This window comes from Castor canadensis, chromosome 2, assembly GCF_047511655.1.
Source record: "Castor canadensis chromosome 2, mCasCan1.hap1v2, whole genome shotgun sequence".
Lineage (NCBI taxonomy): Eukaryota > Metazoa > Chordata > Mammalia > Rodentia > Castoridae > Castor > Castor canadensis.
In genome coordinates this window covers 34682646-34704996 of record NC_133387.1, presented here as the reverse complement: position 1 = coordinate 34704996, position 22351 = coordinate 34682646, and positions in this window count along the sequence as shown.

Below are 22351 nucleotides of genomic sequence, written 5' to 3'. Positions count from 1 at the left end.
GAAAAAACTGTGTACAGGTGTATGTAAATGCAAAAATGATGAAACTTGATGATCTTACTTCATATTTCACTAAGCAATAGTTTCTGAAACTATTCCAGAAATGGGGAGAAGATAAGATAATGGAGAGCAGTGGAGGGGGTGAACACAAGTATGATCTATTTAATACTTTGCAAGAACTCTTGTAAATGCCACAATGTAACCCCAACCAGCACAACAAGAAAAAATTGTAAAGAAAATAACTAGTGACATTAAATTTCTTAAGTCACTAAATTTTATTCTGTTGAAATAGTTTTTTTTTAAAAATTTTTAATTTCTTTCAAGAAGCAACTTCATTAAAATGTGTGAGTGATATTTTCTATAATTATTTAAAATTTCTTTCATTATATGCTCTCAAAAGATGTAGTATTATATTAAAGTAGCTTTTAAAACAATGGCAAATGATTGTCCATATTACATTTTGTTTTCAGAGATTTAGGCTATTATAGGCTTGTACTCCTATGGTGTTGCCCATAGGAAAACACCTAATATCTGGTGAATAGGATGTTACTGCATTAATATTGGATATTGTAAAAAACAATTTTAAACTGAACTTCTGCACATTAATTCCTTTATATCATATAACTCTAGATTTAGACATTCCTATACTTTGATGTGGTTTTCAGACATAGATTATAAACTATGAATATATATATATCCCTAAATAGAAATTATGCTTAATTCAATTACATCCCATAAAATCTGATATGTAATCTACTTGCTAAGAAATTACATTTAGACATTGTGTATTAATTAGTTTTCTAAGTCACAACAATTTTATCAGTAGAGTATTTATAACTTGGGAAATTCCAGAGAAACAAATCAGCCTAGGTCAATTACTTAGTTAGGTAATTTCATATTTCTTGAGGCTTTATTGCCAGGAACAGATAAAGATATAAATACATAAATAGATAGAAATAGACATATATATATATATATATATATATATGTATATGTATAAGTATTTCTTTTTGGCAATCAGCACTTATTTGAGTGTGAGAATGATGAAGTTTGAATCTTGAGATACAGTGCCAAAGTGACATAGAAAAGAGGTGAGAACAGAGGAACAGAGAAAAGTTGTAGAAAGGTCTTGTGAAGAGAAATAGATGCTTAAATGATAGTACCACAGTATATCACTTATGAGCTATTTGAGTCATTAGTATAAAGTAATAACATTCGAGTATGTGATTTTATGCAGGACTGACTCATTGTTAGACATCTAATTAAACCAAATTTAAACTTTTATTAAGTGACTGCAACAGAGATTAGGGGGGAGTTTTAAGAGAACTATAATAATTATGAACCAGTATTAAGCTGGATATGAAAGGAAGTAAAAGATGGAAGGGATGGAGTTAGCCTGGTCATTGCATCTCCCATTTGCACTATCTGCCTAGCAGAGCAGCTATTGTACAACCCTGCAGATTTCAGGTTTTCTTCTCTAAGATCAGTATTGATTTGGGACTATTTTGAGACCTATGGAGCCATGCCCAGAGGCAAGAATTCAGTTGTTTTGCCCATCTACTAGGTATTTTCAGGAGCTAGAGTTGTGTTCATTTCACATCATCAGCTTGTCTCAGCACACACGATATCCAAAGGAACAGTGCTAGCAATAATGGAACACTTTTCAACCTGTATTTTCCCAGTGAAATAAAGTTGACAAATAATCTATGAAATCATTCCTAATTTATTTTGAACATAAAGTTCATGACTAACCCATCAATTAATTAGGAAGTTATGTTATACAGCCTACACTTTCTATTAGTAAAGCTAATAGAATTACTAAGCTGATTTACAGTTACACTTTTTTTTAGTAAAGTTACTCTCTGATCAATTATGTAGACGTAAAATCATGTAGTTTATGATTACATGATCCCAAATCATCTCATAAATGTAAAAAACTAAATTAAGTGACATGTATTTTTTTAATTTTAAGTGATTTGTGAAAATAAGTGAAGAGAATATAATGAAAGTATTGAAGGAGAGTCAGTCACCATAATTTGGATTTTACAGAGACTCAAAGAGAGGAAGAAGAGTGGGAAAACTTCACAGTGAAAAAATAAAAATCAAAAGAAGAAGACTTTTTTTTTTCTGATTGGAGGCAGTTGGCCTGGCAAAGCCTGAAGGTAACAAAATCCATGCTGGGCAAGTATCTTATATACCATGATATGGTATTTACATACAGTCTGTGCATAGCCTTCTGTGTACTATATTTTACATTATCTCTAGATTACCTCATTCAGTTTAAGTGCCATATAAAATGGTGCTGTAATACATTATTTAGGTAACAATGCCAAAGGAATATGTGTACATGTGCCCAATACTGACAGAATTATTTTTTTTTCAATTTTTTTACCCAGTTTGTTTAATCCACAGATGTGGAACCCACAGATATAGAGGGATGAGTACGTTAGTGACAGAGGAAGCTGGTAGTCATTGGTCAAGCCCTAATGGTCCTAAGCCAGTTACTTCAGTGGTTATTGGTTGGCTTCCTGGGATGGCTACTGAAGATGTCTGTTTTCATATGTGAAATGATCACATATTGCTTGTTTGTGTATTTTGGCTCTCATAAAACTATTCAATATATAGAAATGATTCAATGATTTTGCATTTAGAAATTTCATTTCAAGAAAAAAAATTCTCAAACTCATAAATTGGATTAAATTGGTAGAAAAGGTTAAAATTGGCTCTAATATTAGTTTGTTCAGTAATAAAGTATATATGCTTAAAAATAAAAACATGGTAACTCATTAGGTTCTGCAGATTAACACTACATTAACTTCTTACAGAACTCTAAGATAAGTTTTCAATCGCTAATATTGAATAGCACACATTTAGTCTATTTAGTCTATTTAGTTTGCATTAATAGTTTAACATTTTAAGCAATACAAAAATGATACCATCAAAAGGTATCTTAGCTTAACATAGACATAACTTTCAAAAACTTTAAAACTTAGCCTTGAGTATATTTTGCAACATTTTTATGCTCCCTCCCCTAAAATTGATAACATAATACAGCCAAAGCATGGGAAGTGAAGGAAATAGAGAATTAACTAAGAAAAACACAAGGAATTATGAACAAAATAATGGAGTTAATAGCAGAATATAAATTGAGACAAAAATCACTAAGACAAACAAAAGGGATTCATAATGAGGAAAAGCACATAAAAAGTAAACAGGCAATATATAAAACAAAATCATTTGAAAATGGAAGATAAGCATTTAAAATATTATAAAAATTGAACTATGTAAACTTACAGAGAGACTAATAGTTTTTTTTAAAAAAACACAATATACTTAAATTTGCATGTAGTAGAAAAAATTATGAAATGGTAATAATAATGTACCCAGGTAGAGATGTTTGTCCCAGGAAACAGTCCCTTCTACATGACTCAATGTGATGACAAAAACTGAAGAAAAATATGAGGAGTATCTGCCAGCATAACTTTGATAAGGATAACATAATAATCACAGACCAATAAATAAATATCGATGAGAAAATTATAACCAGGACATTAGCTAAGCATGTGCAGCCATCCATCAAAAAATATACATCGCATTGAAATAGGGCATCATCATTGCCTCTTGTGATGTCCTCTTAGATGTTCTCTTGCTTCCACATTCACCTCTCTATAGTTTATTTCCTATCCAGTCATGGTCCTTTCTGTGAAAGCCTAAGAGTATATTAATCCTCTACTCAAAACACTATTATCATCTCACGTCTCTGAGAGTAAAAGCCGAAGTCCTTCTAAAGCCCACAAGGTCCTATACAGTTAGCATCATGCCCCAAACGTACTCTGTTCCAACCACACTAGTCTCCTTACCAAAATATTCTATGCTTGCTCCTGATTGTGGTTTTGATCACTTATTTATCTATCTGAAATACTGTTCCTTAAGTTAATCTTCTTGTCTACTCTGTAATATTAAAGAAGCAGAAATTCCCCAACAATCACTATAGCCAATAGTAAACCCCTTTCTCTGATCTCAATAGAATGAATCATCATCTTCCCCAGTGAAAACAGACACTCTGTTTTGTTAGCTAATGTAGCAAAAATAGATAAAATTAGTAAAAAATACAAATGGAAAATTCACAGAGAAAGAAGTCTAAATAGCTCAGAAATACAAGAAAAGGAGGTTAGAGAACAAATCCTGGGACCAATAATCCTGGTTTCAATCACTTATTAGCTGGGTGATGTAGAACAGGTCACCTAATATACCTAGGTTTTAGTTTTTAAATCTAAACTGCAGCATAGATTGATTATTATATGTTACTGTGAGGGCTAAGTGAACTAATGGCAGCAAATCCGACAAGCACATGAGATGCATGGGCTATATAAATATTGTTTTAAAAATGAAAGATAAAATGATACATAACATCTGTAATTAGTTTAATGCAAGTTTAACATACAAACAGTGGATTAAAACCTGTTTGAACAAGAGATTAGAATTAAACTACTGCAGATCAATTCACCAACACTTAGTGAAACTGTTTTTATATTTCACTCATGACCAAAGATACTCCTGGGTTTATATTCTAAAGACACACATACAAAGATCCATAAAGAATCATCTAAGGGAGCATTCCTTATAATAATGTGTTTATTAGTAGAGAAATTAGACAGTTATGCATCAGCAGGTAAAATACTATGTATAATGCATTAGACATGTATTATGAAACACAGAGCAAAAGTGATAATTGAAGAAAACAGTAGTTTCTGCTGGGTATTGAGGGGGTGGGGGAGAGAGGGAGGGGGCGGAGTAGGTGGTAAGGGAGGGGGTAGAGGCAGGGGGGAGAAATGACCCAAGCCTTGTATGCACATATGAATAATAAAAGAAAAAAAAAGCCAAAGAATACTTTTAAATATTTGGAATACTTTAAAACCAAATTACAAGAATCAAAATGTCTTAATTATCAGAAAATTTATTAATTATAAGAATTATGAGATCAATAGGAACAAAAGACAGATAAGAGATGCACAATAAGAAGAAAACTTGTGGATCAACAATGCTGGAGAACTCAGTCCACTTTGCCTGTCTACAGAGGTTTCTGAAGAGCCTTCTGAAGATTCTACAGATGATATTGCAGAAACACAGAGTGATGTATTCTAATATCATGTCACAGCCCTCTAAGATCCTAAAAATGTCTCTCATCCAGTCTCAGGCCTTGGTGTGCACATTCAAGTATCAATGACTTGGGAATGTATTTAACACTGACAGATATTAATTAGGAGAACTGCACCTTACAAGGGACAGCAAAGGCTTTAAGTTCCCACTATAAGATTTTTCTTTGGTGTTGAAAGTACTGAAGAAAAATGTATTACATCCCAGATGCTACTTTTAAGGAAGCATGAACTTGATTTTTAGTGAGGAAAATATAAACCCAGCTGCTACATCCTTTACTATCGTCTGATAAAGGTTTATTTTGGAGAGATTCCAATAAATTATGTGTCATAATCATTTTCCATATTTTCTATCATTTCCTCCAGTAATTGACAAAATAAAACGAACTCAGAATGAAACTTAAAAAAAAAAAAGAAAGAAAACAGCATTAGGAGAAACTAAAGGGGAACTATTGTATAATGTAAGTTACATAAATTAAATGATCACTTATAAAACCTTCAGTAATATTTTAAGGATACATACATATCCACGACCATTTATGTATAGTAAATATATTAGCCTGGATGTCAGTTAAGAGGAAGTCAGTGGCATTTGGCAGACAATGAAAGGAAAATACAAAAAATCAGACTAGTTCAGGAACAGAGAAATCTAGTTCTTGACAGGTTTATGTGGGAGACATTTTGAAGTAATGGATCTCTGTGGCCACTGTTAAATTATGCTGTGTGAAGTTTTCCTACAACACTAAATATAATGCCAGTCCCAAGTATAGTGGCAATCACAAAAGGATCAAAAACATTTTGTAAAGACTAACATAATAACATTAATAGGAGTTACAAAATGGGAAGAAACTAATACATTTGTTCGGATTTCATACTTACATCATTAAAATTTTCCTCTTAGTGATTTCTAATTCGGGTCCAAATACATGAGATTCAGAATTAGGAAGACCTGTGGAAGAAATGAAACGTAAATAAGCAAAAAACAATGTTTTAAAAAGATGTAACATAAGAAGTTGGATAAAAAAGAGTGTTCAGAATTGTTTTTTAAAATATAGTTACTATTTTGTTAGGAGTACAAGTAGAACCTTATGTTTAGATTTCAGCACTCTTCCAATGACTGAGCTCATTCTTATTCAAACTGCGATAATAGACTGGGAATATAGAGAAAATAAGTCCCAACTTTGATTTTAGGGAACTCACTATCTAACCAGGGTAATCACATGCCCTAAAACAACCATGTGGGCCAAATAAATTATTTTCTTTTAGGAGCTTGAATTGTAATAAAATATTATTTTATTTCCTTATTTAGTCACATTTTATAGTTTTAGCATATAATTATATAATTATTTTATGACATATACAAATACGTCTTCATAAAGGGATAGTTAATCACAAATATCAAATAACATTAAAATCATCTTTGCCCTAAGGGTTTCTGTATAGTGTGCTATCTTGCAATTTACTTTATTCTTGGAAAATCAATAGGGAGAAATTTGTCACCACAGTGGTTTCATACAATAAAGAGCACAAAGTTAAGTTAAATTATTGCAAGAATATAAATGATAAATGATTTTGTAATGAATTTTGTTATTATCTTTTCAAGAATGCATAGTAAACTAAAGTCAATTTTAAGAGAACTTTAGCTATTTGAGAAAAATATTTGTAATTACAGAAAGAACACTGATCTGTTTGAGAAAATGACTTTGATCAATCAGCTTATCTCTCTGATAGATTCATTAATGGACAAATGTATTTAGAGAAATACTGAATGCTAGGCATCAGTCTATATGTTTGTGGAAAATCAAGAAATAAAAGGAAACTGTCCTTCAGGAATTTCCTTCTAGGGTGGGAGGCAACAATAAATCTGTATGAAAGATCAGTTAAATGAAAATGTGTGAAGAAAATTGAAGCAAATGAAGGGAATTCAGAAAAACAAGTATAGTATTTTAGAAAAGGTGTTTAAGAAATCTTCTCTAGAGAGGTGACCTTTGGGCAGTGATCTGAGTGAAATAAGGGGAAGGGGATTGAAATGCAGTCTGTAGCACAGACAGCAGTGTTTCATAAACAGTGAAGAGGTCATAAATAGGGCTGGATGCAAGGATGTGTTTTGAGAATGGGCATGTGGCTTCAGCTTACTGAACAAGGATAAATAAGAGTCTCAGAAAATGAAAGGGATCACACCATGTAGGTCTGCAAAGTCCATTTGTAAACATTACTTTTTATCCCAGCATTATGGGGATCAATTTGAGAAATGTGGGGACATTTGCTCTGTGGATTAGGTACTATTGAGGCTGGGGTTGTAGAAATGTAACCAGAGTACAGTTACCACAAAGAGAGAGCCATAGTATCAAGGTGATAGGAGTGGTGGTGTGAAGCATAAAACATTTTCTGGTACATAAATTTTAAGGCCATTTTGTTGCAGATATTTCATAATTATATTCTCTAACAATAAATTTAATAGTTTATTTTTTCACATTAATGCTAAAGGTTGAACTTAAAGAGGCAGAGTGCTAGCATTATCAATACAAAATCAAATATGAAATCATTTTACCAATTTACAAAGTTCAATAGCTAAATATTTCCTCAAATGCATCATAGCTGGGACAGTTGTTATAAGCTGCAGATATTTTTAATAATTCAGATGTTTTAATTCCTAGTACTACCCTGTTTAAAGCAAAAGATAAATGATTGAATGTGGATTTATCACACAACTGGAACTATAAGTGCCTTTTTGCCCCCAAAACTTTGAGGGTATCATATTTGAAGTGTCTGTGACTTTTTAAAATGTTTGATTTGGGAAATGGGAAATGAGATACATTACTCTTACCTGGTTAGTGCCAGGCAGCCAAAGGAGATAGATAAGTACAAACTGTAAGCATCTAACATATGCCAGTATATCACACTCACATGCAAACAAGACATTAGCTACTTCTTTTATTCAATCTGTTAAAATTCAATCATTTATGTCTTCTTGATTTTGATGTTCAGGAATTTATCACCATTGTAGGACACGCATAATATGTAGAAATAAATAGTAACTTGAGACTGAATAAACATTTCAGTTACCATCAAAAATCAATTTTTTCATATTTTCTAGATTAATTTAATGCATAAATATGAATTCATATGTGAACTCATAAATAAATGTATATGAGTAAATTGTGACATCTACCTATATTACATATATATGATACACACATGAACTCAACATGTTCTCCGATATCAGTTTCATATATGTATATATAAAAAAGTTAGAAAATATGAACAAAGCATCCAATTTCCAACTATAACTAAAAAGAACACACACATAATACATATATCACCATATCACATGCCTCTATCTCTCTCTCTCATACATATATATATATATATTTTTTTTTTTTTTTTTTTTTTTTTTGTCGTACTAGGGTTTGAACTCGGGGCCTCACTTGCTGGCTGGGCAGGTACTCTACAACTTGGAGCCACTCCACCAATCCCATGACTTAATATTTTTAAGAGTTTTATTTTTATTTAGAAAGGATATTGATTTGTCAAATTCCTCTTCAGGGTCTATAGAAATGACATAGTTATCTTCTTAACATGTCAAAATTCTGAATTATATCAAAAGATATCCGTGTATCTGTAAAATAAACCATACTTGGATATAATCCCATAAATACACGTTAATTTCTGTTTGCTAATATTTTTAGTTTTGTTTTGCACTGATAATGATAGAAGGATATGACAACCTGTATGGGCACTTGACATTGGGTTCCTTGGCAGAAACCCAATCAGCATAATCAGATTTTGTCCATTTCATCAGGAACATGAGCTTTCCTGTTGGAGACTGTAGCTCCAATTATCTGCTCTAGCTCCAAATCCCCAGCAAAGCCTCTTGGCATTTCTGGGCCTTCTTCTTTGGTTTGTTTTCCTCTTGTTTATCTTCAGAGGCCTAACCAACTTTGCACTAGTCTCCCTCTGACTTACTTGTCTCGTGTGCTGCTTTCTATGACTATAGAAATTCAGTAACGAGACTGGGGACAGTCCTGGTTCTCTTCTGACTCGCATGTCTTGTCTTTATCTGAGAAAGTCTACCATTTCAGTAGGTACTCCACTTTTCCCTTAGTATTCAAAGACTAAAACCTTTACCCACCACTCATCTTCTTCCCCTTTTGATACGTCCTTCACTTTTTTGTTTTTTCCCCACAGTGCCTGCCAACTTTCTGGTATAACTGGTGACACTGCTGAGAAGTTTGGCTGTGTGGTGTCTACTTTTAACTTCTATGGGATCTTCAATTATTTTACATGGTTTACTCCTCAGAGCAGCACCTGAGTTGGAGAGGAATGCTTATTTTATATTATATATGTATTAGGTTGCAACTTTTTCCTGAGCCATTGCTTTCCCCACATACACTCTTAAGTAGTTTCTGGATAATAATCACTTTCTAAATCCTTTGAAATTTCTGATGGGTATAGTTTTTGGGTCAATAGTGGCTTAAGCAGTAGGAGTTTTGCTCCTAGTTGTACTGAATGGTGTTTGGAAAGTTTCCTCTGTCATATTTGTTAATTTTTGTACTAATGAGATTTCTTTGAAGTCAAATATATGATAGAAAAAATTAACATTTTCGGGGCATTTGAAGAGAGGTTTTGACTCTTTGTTTTCATTGAAGTCTGATGTATGTCACTTATGTCAATTAGATTTTCTTTATGAGTCATGTTAGGTAGGCATGTGTAAATAAACAAAGACTATCCAATTGAGATCAAAGCAAAACTGTTTATTTTGTGGTCACAATAGCAAGAGAAGCTGTCACCATTACTTGAGCTTGACAAAAGCTCATAGGCAGACAGGGTGGGAACACATTATGGTAGAAAGAAAAAGGCAAGGTTATTTGTTTAGAGCTTGTTGACATTGGGGAGCTGGAAGTAGGCTAAATAGAAAGCAGGTATTTATGTTGTTGATTTGGGGAATATGCTTGGCTTTCTTTGGTTGCTTCTGAGTTGGAATCAGGGGAAAAAAATTAAAGAAGCTGTCAGCTCCTACAAAGTCTTGGTCTTCTGGAACAATGGCTTCATAGGCTGAGGATTATCACTGCAAAATGGGTGTTGCATAATTTATGGAGTGACCACTGTCTATTTGTCTAATATGTGAGTTTATTTATTTTCAGATGTTAAGAAAACTTTACGTTTCTGAGATAAACTAAACTTGATCAAGTTACATAATCTTTTTTATATAATCCTTTATTTGGGTAATAATATTTTAGTATTCAAAGGAAGATATTTCTCTCCCTTTTAGTATTGATTATTGTGAAATTTTCCTTCTTTGTGATATCTTTGTTTGGAAATAGTATCAGGGTAAAACCATATGTATTCATCCAAGTACTCATGAAGAGTTTATTAGAATATGGAATACAGAAAATCCAAACCTAAATTCATCATTTGTATATTCAAACTTCCTCTTTCTGTTTCCATTTATTTGTTATTCTTCCATTTAATCTCAACATTTGTACTGTTTTAAAACCTAGAAACATAAGAGTCTAATATCCTCTCTCTCTCACTCTCTCTCTCCCCCCTTTCTCCTTCCTTATTTGGACACTACCAAGTGCTATTGGTTTACACTTTGACATGACTCCTGCCTGGCATTTTGCTAGAACAATGTTAGCATTTGTTTGTTCAGCTGTTTGTTCCTTGCTAAAATCTATAGATCACAAAAATATGGATAATTGGCTAAGATAAACAGTGAAGAAAATTAAGATATTGTCATCTCAATCCAGGTCTTGGTATCTTCCTGCTGGATCCCATTAACAGCCACCTCTCTTACTAAATTTAGAATAGTTAGAAAAGAGTTAGATATAATAAATTTTTGTAGAATTAAGCTGAATTCTCTAAAACCACATTATCCATCTTAGTTGTTTTTATCTATGTTTTCTTACATTGATTCTTGGCCTCAAACTTTTCTCCTCTGTCTTCTAACCACATGCTGCACATTTTCACATCACATACCATGCTGATGTGTAAAATCATGGTCTCTCCTTTATATCTTTGTATCTTGTTAGTTTTGTTTATTCTTAAGCTCAGTTCAATTTTTATTTCCACTTATAAGCTCTTTCTGAGACCCTTAAATATAGCTCTTTTTGAGGTGCAGTAAATTATATCCTCAGCTCCATTTATTTATTTATTTATTTATTTATTTATTTATTGTTTTATTATTCATATGTGCATACAAGGCTTGGGTCATTTCTCCTCCCTGCCCCCACCCCCTCCTTAACCACCCACTCTGCCCCCTCCCTCTCCCCCCTACCCCCTCAATACCCAGCATAAACTATTTTGCCCTTATCTCTAATTTTGTTGAAGAGAGAGTATAGGCAATAATAGGAAGGAACAAGTGTTCCTTGTTGAGATAAGGATAGCTGTACAGGGAGTTGACTGACATTAATTTCCTCCTCAGTACCACTTGAATAGGACAAATGAATTTGTATAAACATATATTCCACCCAATTTTCTAATTAACTCTGGTCGATATTCAGCCAGGAATGACTCAAAATTGTGTGAAATAACTTTCTGAAATATGCCACTCTTGTTTTTGGTCTATTTACAAAACAAAATTAAACAAAAGAAATTTTAAAAAAACACTGAAAATTGGGTAGGAACTTGGTGATTCTTTTGGAAAGCCAGATGCAGCATAACATTTAAAATACATTTCACAGATAGTTATTGCTACGAACATGAATCAATAAGACCTCTCTGTTGCAGAGATGTCACATTCTGTTATTGGCTGTCTAAAGTTCACAAAGATAATGTTTCCATATTAGGTAAAACCCTTTAAAATTTGTAAACATGTGTCACAATATGAAGTGAATGTTTAGTTTATTAGAATTGAGAATTGAAACAACCACTTTATTCAAGAATAGCTCCATTGTCTCAATGATTTATAGTCATTACATTTTATATTTTCAAAATTATTCAAAATAATTTGTATGCATTATGAAATGCAATGCTATATGATAACAGTTTTCAAACATCACTTGTACCAAATAATGTTCTAGATTTAAGCTTACTTGATAAGACTTCTCACAGAGGCAATATGTAACTTCTCACAGAGCCCAAATTATGTAACTAACAAATACTAAGATTTTGGCCCCAAAGTTATAATGTATGTCAATATGATATATTTTTAGTCCTAAAATTTGGAGTAAGTTAATACACAAGAATATATAGCTGTAATATCTGAGCATCTGTATCTAATGGCTGGTCACATATTTCTGATGCGCTGAACATTCAACAGATGCCAGGATGCCAGTATCTGGAAGAGTCAAATACATGACTTGAGATCCTAGGATCATGTATGAGGGTCTTTCCTCCTTGTGCCAGGACCAAGGCCCTACAAACACCTGCCTCAAAAAGAAATACAGAGTATGTAAGTGGTTTTACTAATCACAATAATTTGGTTTTTTTAAACAATGTTTTTCTATCTTAAAAGAAATAAGATATATGAAAAAGACAAATAGCCACAGAATCTAATCAAAGTCAAACAAATGTGCTATGAGATAAAGTAAAAACTCAATTTTTATTTAGCAATAATGCAAACAGCCTAGAAAGAATATTTCACAAAGCATCTACAGGAATTTCAAATAAATTTTTCATTTTTTCAAAGAACAAAAGAAGAAATCATGAGGCAATAGGTAGTGTTCACATTTGAACTCATTATTCTTTTATCATTTTTACCTAAATTAAGATATTTAAAGCCTAACTTTACTGCAATAATGTTACCATAAGTTTTAATCATTTGCCAATTACTAAGCTATGTTTTTTATTAGAGTTCTTATATTATAACATAAATTTGGGTAAATTTTCCTATGGATATTTGCATGTTACCAGAAAAAAGAGAATTGTGTCTAATATCTGAACTCCAAAGCTAGTATGTAAAAAGTACAGGATTTCTGTACCAACAGCTAAACTGGGATTAATGTAGTGATTCATTATGTACTGATTTATGCTCTATATTTAGCCATAAGTTTCTTATTAATCAAAAGACCCTGGAGAGACAGATTGCAAACTTACTTTGAATACCTCACATGTGGTAGTTCTACTGTTAGATTATTATATAAGATAGCTACAGACACTGTTCTCTCCTTGTGAATAGAACAAATCAAGCCTTTAGGTGGTAAAGATTTGCTTATAATTTTAGTTTTTTAGCAACACAGTACAAATACTGCCCCTGGCAACCATCAAGTTAAAAGGAAGGCCAGCATATTTGAATGTCACTCCAGGAGTTGGTAGCCAGCAGCTAAATCACTATAAATTCTGAATATCAACCAAATCCCTTGGTAAAGTTCTTTATATAAGATCAATTATTTAGAAAGCAGCAGTTCTTCTAAAGTACACTGACAGATTTTGAAATTCAAGTTACTTGTGTCACTGAAACTGCTCACACTAGGAACATAATTTTGAATACAAACAGTTGCTTGAATTTAAAAAATCCCAACATGTACTTAATGTATTACAGTCCTTAATTTATAAAGAAAGTTTCCATTATGAAAAGTCTCCAAAGCTAACTGAAAAGTTTTATGTTAGGTCATGATATTGAGATGACAATTTGGAACACCAATGCCCAAAGTCTAATGATGATCACTCTCCTATATTCTTATCCTTACTGGGTTAGGGTTTTTTTTGTTTTACATTCCTGACAATTGTTTAATAATTCTGATGACAGGTATCAGCATTTTCTTTAAGAATCATCCAGGGCATGTCTGAGTTTTTATTATTACTAGGAATAAGTAAATAAGAAAACCTCACTATAACATCTCACGTCTTAGGGATCAAATACTATTTAAGTCTTGATCTTCACTAGTGTACTTCTAGACCTTGGGTCTCAAAGCTACTAGTTTTGTATATTATTTATCCATTTACCTTTGCTTATTTTCACTTTACATTTAGATTCCTTGCCATCTAAAATACTATTGTCTTTATATACAACTTCAGGGTTTTACAAACTTTGTAGAACATTTTAATTTGTCAACCAAGAAAATTCTAAGTATTCTCTAAAACATAAATTTCAAATTTGTTCTTATAAAAGTCAAACAAGAAGAAATGAGCAAATGGAATTCCAAGTAGATATTTTACATATTTCTTCCTACTATCTTACATAATGCATATGTATATGTCTACATGCATTATAGAGGAAACGAGCCTCACAAAAGTTAAAATAGTATATGATAAACTCTCCAAAGTAAACACCAGTGTACAAAATAACTGAAGTAATTACTAATTCATCAAAAACTGTAAATGAAATCAATGTAGATTAATGGTTCTCAACTGGGCTGAATTTTACCCCTAGGAAAAGTTTAACAATACCAAGGGTTATTTTTGAGTATCATAGGCAGTAGATCTTCGTCATTTCCTATTTAGATAGAGGCCAAGGATTCTGTGAAACATTTTCCTATACACAGAAAAGGCCCCCCACAACAAAGAATTATCTATGCCACAATGTCAGGAGTACAGAACTTGAGAACGTCTGGTGTAGATTAACAAAGCAGACATTTTCATTTTTACAATTCTCCCTCTTTGATCTGTAACCTTATATTCATGGAATGAATGTGGAACTCTCCTAATAAGTAATTAAATGTAATCAGTGATTAATAGGATCATAAGATTCCAAGAATAAATATAGAAAAGTTATTCTCTTTTGCTCATAAACACAACATATCAATTTCATAAAGCTGTCTATGTGTAAAATTATTTAATCAGGTTTGGTGGTCTTAAATAAATTAAATATGGAAATAAAATTATGAATTAATAAAAGTATATAATGTCTACTTAAAAGCATGCTGTTCCCATGTATTTGTTTGGTGTAGAATTGTACTCCACGACTTACTTATTAAAAAATGTAAACATAATTCACAGGGAAACTGTCTCAGCAAGTACTCTGTGAGATTCTAAAAGCAAATACCTTACCATGAGCATATCAAAATATGCTAGGCGCAACTAACAAGAGGCAAAAGTGTTTTACTATAGAGCATCTCATTTTAAACAAAGAAATGGTGATAATAAATCTCAGTAATTCAAAAGAATTTGGAAGAAGGCAAGTCAGGATTATAGAATGTAATGGTTACAGACTATGATAAAGTAAATGAAGCTTGATAGAACTAAATGATGAAAAGTATATAAAATTAAATCAGAACAGCATAACCTATACAAGTACTCAGGATTCTATTAATGCATTATTTAAAATAATTATAATTAAGATTAATTATTATTGTCTTTAATTAAATATACATTAGCATAAAATGTCAGTCTGCTTGAACTGCTATAACAAATATGATGGACTGAGTGATTTAAACACTAGATACTTATTTCATCTCACTTTTGGAGGTTGAATTATATGGCAGTTCTATCTTTAGCTCTTTGAGGAATCTCACTGTCCTTTCCATAGTGGTTGCACTAATTTATATTCCCACCAACAGTGTAAAAGTTTCCTGTTTTGCTACATCCTTGCCAGCCTTTGTTAATTTTGGCCTTGAATATGGTCATTCTAACTGGGGTGAGATTAAATCTTAGTGTAGTTTAGATTTGCATTTCTTTTATAGCCAGGGAAGTTGAGCACTTCATGTATTTATTCGCCCTTTGGACCTCTTCTTTTGAGAGTGTCCTATTTAATTCATGTGCCAATTCTTTATTGGGATGTTGATTCTTTGGGGGCTGAGTGTTTTGAATTCCCTGTAGATTCTGGATATTAGTACCTTATAGGATGAATAGGTGGCAAAGTTTTTCTCCCATTCTGTGGGTGCACAGAATTTTATTGGGATTTGGTCTTAGACCTGACTGACCACCTACATGGTTAGCCTTACTTTCCAGGCCCCTCTCTAAAGCACATTACTACACAAAGAGAAGAACATAAAGAGGTAAAAACAAAAACATTAAAATAACCGTGGAAAGAATGACACAGAAGATAATAACTAATACAATAGTAAATGCCTAAATTTCCACAGGTGCATGCTATAATAACTTAGTAAACATAGCAAAAACTAATGTAAAATATATGATAATCATGTAGTATCACTGTTGAATCAGATGATCAACCTTAAGTATTAATCATTAGTTCAGGGGAAAGAAAACTATCATTTTGACATTTTGTGTCTAAATTCTACTTGCCACTAACTTGTGAAGTTAGATGAAGAATGTTACCTAAACTTTCCAGACTTCTTTGCAAGATGAGGGATATGAACGAGAATATGAGACTTGGCCTTCCTTGCTTAAATAGAGTGGTCCAGGAGAACTCAGAAGCTTTGTGGGTTCAATGAATTAGGGATGAGTCCCTGAGCACAGCATGTCTGGCCTGCTCCCCTCCAAGAGGACCTCTCAGAGCCTTCAGATACTAGAGATAAATGAATCATAAAATGCACCTGTGTCCACAAATTATCATAAATCCCTAAAGATTAATATAATTGTTGCAACAATTTTCTAAAATGGTGGTGGTTCAATGAGATCTATATATTCAATGCAATCACAATGGAATATCATTCAGCCATTCAAAATATGAAACTTTGAATTTGTGACAATATGTATGAATGTGTATGATATTATGTTAAGTGAAAAAGCCAGGCACAGAAAGGCAAATAATTCCTGATCTCACTCATGGGGAGTCTGAAAACCCTAAACTCACAGCAACAAAATGCAGAACAGTGGAAGCTGTGGAGGGGAGGAAGTAAAGGAGGAATGGGAGAAAATGGGCAATTGGTACAAAATTAGAGTTAGACATAAGAAATAAGTTCCGGTGATCTATTGCACACTAGGGTGGTTATAGTTAAAAATATTGTACTATATATTTCAAAGAAACAAGAAGAAAGGATTTTGAATGATTTCAACACATAGAAATGGTGAACATTTAAAGTGATGTGTATGCTGAATAATCTGCTTTTATCGTTACACTATACATGTGTATAGTAATTATCACACTGCACCCCATAAATATACAGTTACTATGTGTCAATTAAAAACAAAATACAACTAGAAAATAATTGAAAATAGATAAAAACATGAATTAGTAATAGTAAAAATATGATAACATTTAATTTCTAAATGTAATTAATGAAATGAGTGGATGGAAATGAGATAAATGAATGTCAGACTCCTTGTCTTCTATGACTGAAGACAGAATATTAAAGTGAAAAAGAATGTAATTATGTTTGTGTTAAAAATTTTGGTTTAACAGCCAAAAACTAAAGCTTTCTATAGTAACTAACATTGGTACTGAACTAAACTGCCAAATGGTATTAAAGCAAACTTAATATCCTCAAAGATTACCTTGTTGTCCTATTCATGGTAGGATTATCTTAATTACTTTAAGAATCATATTTAACCTGTTTTAATCAACCAAAATAAGTACACGTATCATAACATTGTGCTTCATAAATATGTACTGTGGTTACTCATTAACTAAGGATGAAACTTAGTTAAGGTGTGGTAGTACACATCTATAATTCCAGCAATTGTGAGGCCGAGACAATCATCAGTTCAAACCCATCCTCAGCTACATAAGGAGACACTCTCTTAAAAACAAACAAACAAAAACCTTCCAAATTTCCCTAAATAAAAATAACAATAAATTTTAAAAAGAACACATTTTACTAGAAAACAAATTGCTACATCACTTTTTTTTTTTTATATAATGGTTCCTGAAATCTCATTTCCAATTGTCACTAAGTTGTACCCTCAACGAACAGGACAAAGATTTATAAATCCTACCAACATTCAGATTAGTGACAGTGAAAAGTTTTCGTTTTCAGTAATAAGTTTTGGTAATAATATTATATAAACGATGCATATACATCTAAGAAATTAAAGGCTAAGTTTTATGTAAAACTGTCTTGTTAACTTGTTTGAAAAGAAGAATGCTGTAGAAAAGAAAAAAATCACTAAATTAAGAGAAATTTGGAATTTATAGATAGTGACAATGGAAGGCAAATGTGATAAATCTTGGTTGTCTACCTGATTAGACTGAGAAACTCTTAGAAAATTGGTAAAGCATAATTATGTTTTGTTTAGCAGCAACTGGGATGTGGATCAGTGAACTGAGTAGGAAGATTATCTCTGAATGTGGGCAGTACCATCAAACAGGCTGGGGGCCTGGATGGAACAAAAAGAAGAAGGGAAATCTCCAATGCTCACATTAAATTTGATTCTTCTTGAGCAGGAGCGTGCCTTTCATGCTGTTGTCATTGCCTTGGGTATATCAGTTTCTAGATTCTTAAGCCTTTGAACTCATACTTGCAACAGTGACTCTTCAAGGAGCTTCCAGGACTTCAACCTTGGACTGGGGATATAACATTTGTTCTTATGTTTGAGGCTTTCATCTTCTTGGATTGAACAGTCACTGGATTCTTTGATTCATCAGTGTGCAGACAGCCGTTGTGGGTCCAGCCTCTAATTACGGAAGGCAATTAAATAAATCCCAGCTCATAATCATATATGAATTTTATTGGCTCTAATTCCTTAGAGAATCTTGACTAATACTATTGCATCTACTTTGGAATGCTACAGGTAAATAAACAATAGTGAGTACCTGCTCTTCATGAAGATTGATCTGGACAAAAAGAAAGAAAGAAAGAAAGGAAAGGTTGTAGTCAAAACATGGAACACACACACATCAAACTGGAAATTCAATCTGTATTCTGATAGTGGTGTCTCATAATAAGACACCCAATGAAGAATCAACCACCCAATGAAGAAATGGGCAAATGAGCTAAACACAATTTTTAAAGGAAGAAGTACAAATGGCCAATAAATGCATGAAGAAATGTTCAACATCCTGGCCATAAATGAAAGGCAAATCAAAATGACATTGAGATTTCACCTTACTCCAGTCAGAGTGTCTATCATCAAGAACATGAGCAACAACAAATGCTGGCAAGAACATGTGGGGGAGAAGGGATCCTTATATACTGTTTGTGGCAATGTAAATTAATGCATCCATTTTGAAAGCAGTATGGAAGGTTCTCAAAAAACTAAAAATAGAACTGCCATATGATCCAATAATATACCACTCCTGGGTACATATCTGAAGGAATGTAAGCCACAATATAACAAAACCTCATGCACACCCATGCTTACTGCAGCACTATTCACAATAATCAAGTTATGGAAACAGCCCAAATGCCACACGATCAATGAATGGACAAAGAAAACATGATATATATACATATACATATACATATACATATATATATATATATAGTACTCCAATGGAGTACTATTTAGCCATAAAGAAGTATTGAATTATGTCCTTTATAGGTAAATGAATGGAACTGAAGATCATCTGTTTAGTGAAGTAAGTCAGATTCAGAAGGACAAAGGTCACATGCTTTTCCCTCATATGTGGAGCTAGACCTAAAAGTTATATGCATACATAAGTACATACATAATCATACATATATGTGTATATACACATGTACTGAACATGTTTATAATAGTGGGAGTGTTTAAGGAGATTGGTGTGGTGAAATAAGAAAAGATAATGATAGAGAGTGAATAATATCCAAATACATTTGTGTGTGAAGATGTCATAGTGAAACTCATTGAAGGCTGTTGAATAATAGGGGAGATAGGGAAAAGACAGCATGATAGAGAGCATTAATCTAATTAAAGTACAATATATTAATGCCTAAAACACCACAGTGAAAGCCCTTTGAACAATGAATATGTACTAAAAGAAATGAAGGACAGGAACGTAAAACAGGTCCTGTTCAGGAGTGGGTACTAGTGGAAGGGGGGAAGGTGAACAGAGAGTGTGGAGGGTGAATATTTTTTATACTTGTATGAAAATAGAACAATAAAACCTGTTCAGATTGTTTTAAGAAGGGAGATGGAATGAGGATGAATGGTGGAGTTGGTGAATCTAACAAAGATACATTGTAAGCACATATGGAAGTGTCACAATGAAGTCCCCTGTGCAAATAATAAAAGGCTAAAAATATTTTATAAAGATTTTGTGCAGATAATGATCATAGATTTCTTTTGTCTCTGAAAAATGTTATTTGGGAGGATGAATCACTTACTATTGTGCCTAAATTACTTATGACTTCTCACTTATGTAATTAAAAATTCAGAAGAAACAAACAAGCAAACAATAAATTCTCTTATCTATTATACTTAAATTAACAGTCTCCACACTTACGCTACACCTTAAGCTTGGGTTGGGTGGGACTACCAAATGATACTTAGTGTATTATTTCAAAATGCAAATAATAAAGACAAAAACTCTTTGTAAAATTAATGTATAACTAGGGAAAATGTTTATGCAGTGTGCATCAAGAATATAGCTTAACCATTCATCATTAGTATGATGAACCTTAAGGCTTTTCCCTATAGCAAATGTACTAAATTTTAAATTATCCCATTGTAATTCTAATGATTGCTTTATTTTGCATTTTATTATGAACTTGTTGGGGTATTTAGATTGCTGCAACTTGCCCAGAGGTAGGTAACCACAGCAATGGAAATACAAATAAATTGTAATGTTATTTTTTTATACTACACAGAGAGATTTTCTGTGTTTTAAGGAGAAATTAAAAATAAAAGCCCCTATTGAAAGTAAGCAAGTGACTTCCCTCTCCACCCACCCCCTACACCACATCTCCCTCACCCCTAATTCCCAGTTTTTTCTTAGAACAAGTTACTATAGAAATATTTCATGTGTAAGCTCTTTCTCCCTCTTTAAATCATGTATAAAAGGTTTTAAATTCCAAATAAATCTCCTTACAGCTTTAAGACCCAGGCTTGTCTTAGTGAAGAACCTGGGGATCATGTCTTTGAAATTCAATCATCAAGGAAGACAATGCCCCACCTCCTTGTTTGTGTGGGAGGGCAGGGATGTGTAGTAGTTACTTAGTTCCAAAACCACCTTTTGATATAGAGATATGAGAAACATTTCTGTTGGGTAAATGTGACAGAGAAAACCTTTCTATCAGAGGTGAGCTTAAGATGTACACCTCTGTGTGACAAATGGTACCCTTACTTAAGGGCTACTTATTGATTAAGAACATGTATGGAATAGATGTCTCTGCTTACTTACATAAGAGGGTAAGAGTTCTTTCTGTCTTTGATTTTTTAGGAGATTGACTTGGATGTGCATCACATCAAGGCTTGATACTTATGCAATAATAACATTATTTAATTTTTCTTCTTTGTTTGTAAGGAGGCTTCCTGGGTTGGCAGGAGAGTTTGTTTTTAATTCTATTTTCCCATTAACATGTATCTGCTGGACAGTGCTCAGATAATACTGGATCAATATGGCCGCTTCCCATATACATTTTCACTGTCCTAAACCCAATTTAAGACACTCTAGCTCTTTCTGGATCAATTTTCCACTATATTCAGAAGCACAATATAGCTGTCTTGCTGTCCTCAAACTCTGAGGAGGCATGGAACTCTGGGAGGCTTCCCTCATATGCTTACTTATCAGGTACCTCACTAGAGGATTGTTACTATGAGATTCTAACACTGGCCTAGATGTATGGCTTTTCTAAGAGTTTTATTTCTCTAATCCAAGGACGTAAAATTCAGGTACCAGCTTCCTCTTTCTGTCCAATGTGACTCTTCCATGTCCACTTTGGAATTATTTGAGAGATGTCTTTCTTCCCTTGTGCATCATAGGAATGGTGTGATTTTGCTTACTATTCTGATCTCCCAGCAACTATTGAAAGCATCTAATAAAGCATTTCAATAAATGAATGAATAAAATTGGTTCTAGTAAAAAGAAAAAAGTCCACATGTCAAATTGTGCTGGGAGACCAAGAAAAATAAAAACTGGGAGAATTTGGTTGCAGAAAGTTGTGGGAGTAACTTTCTCTCCCCAAGAAATAAGAAAGGAAGATTCATGTTATCATGCTATTGGTACATGAAGAGGTAGGGTGAGGTAAGAATGAGTTTTTAAATAACACCATTCAGAGAAATTAGAGAATTACCTAATTTGAGCAATATTAAGATCACCATAGGTTGTGTCAAATTAAGGGTAATGACCAGTTCCTAAGTGAAGATTGGCCCGGCATGTTATTTTCTCCAAAAGTATTCAGCAGATCAAATAAAGGCCTGGAGAAAGCAGAGAGACAGATCTATCAGTATACCAGTGGTGGAGATTTTGTCACATTGATTTAATAAAAATTAATAGTGCAGAAACACTTAGGGTATTGAAAAGAAACTGATTAAATGGTAGACTTGGAATAAAT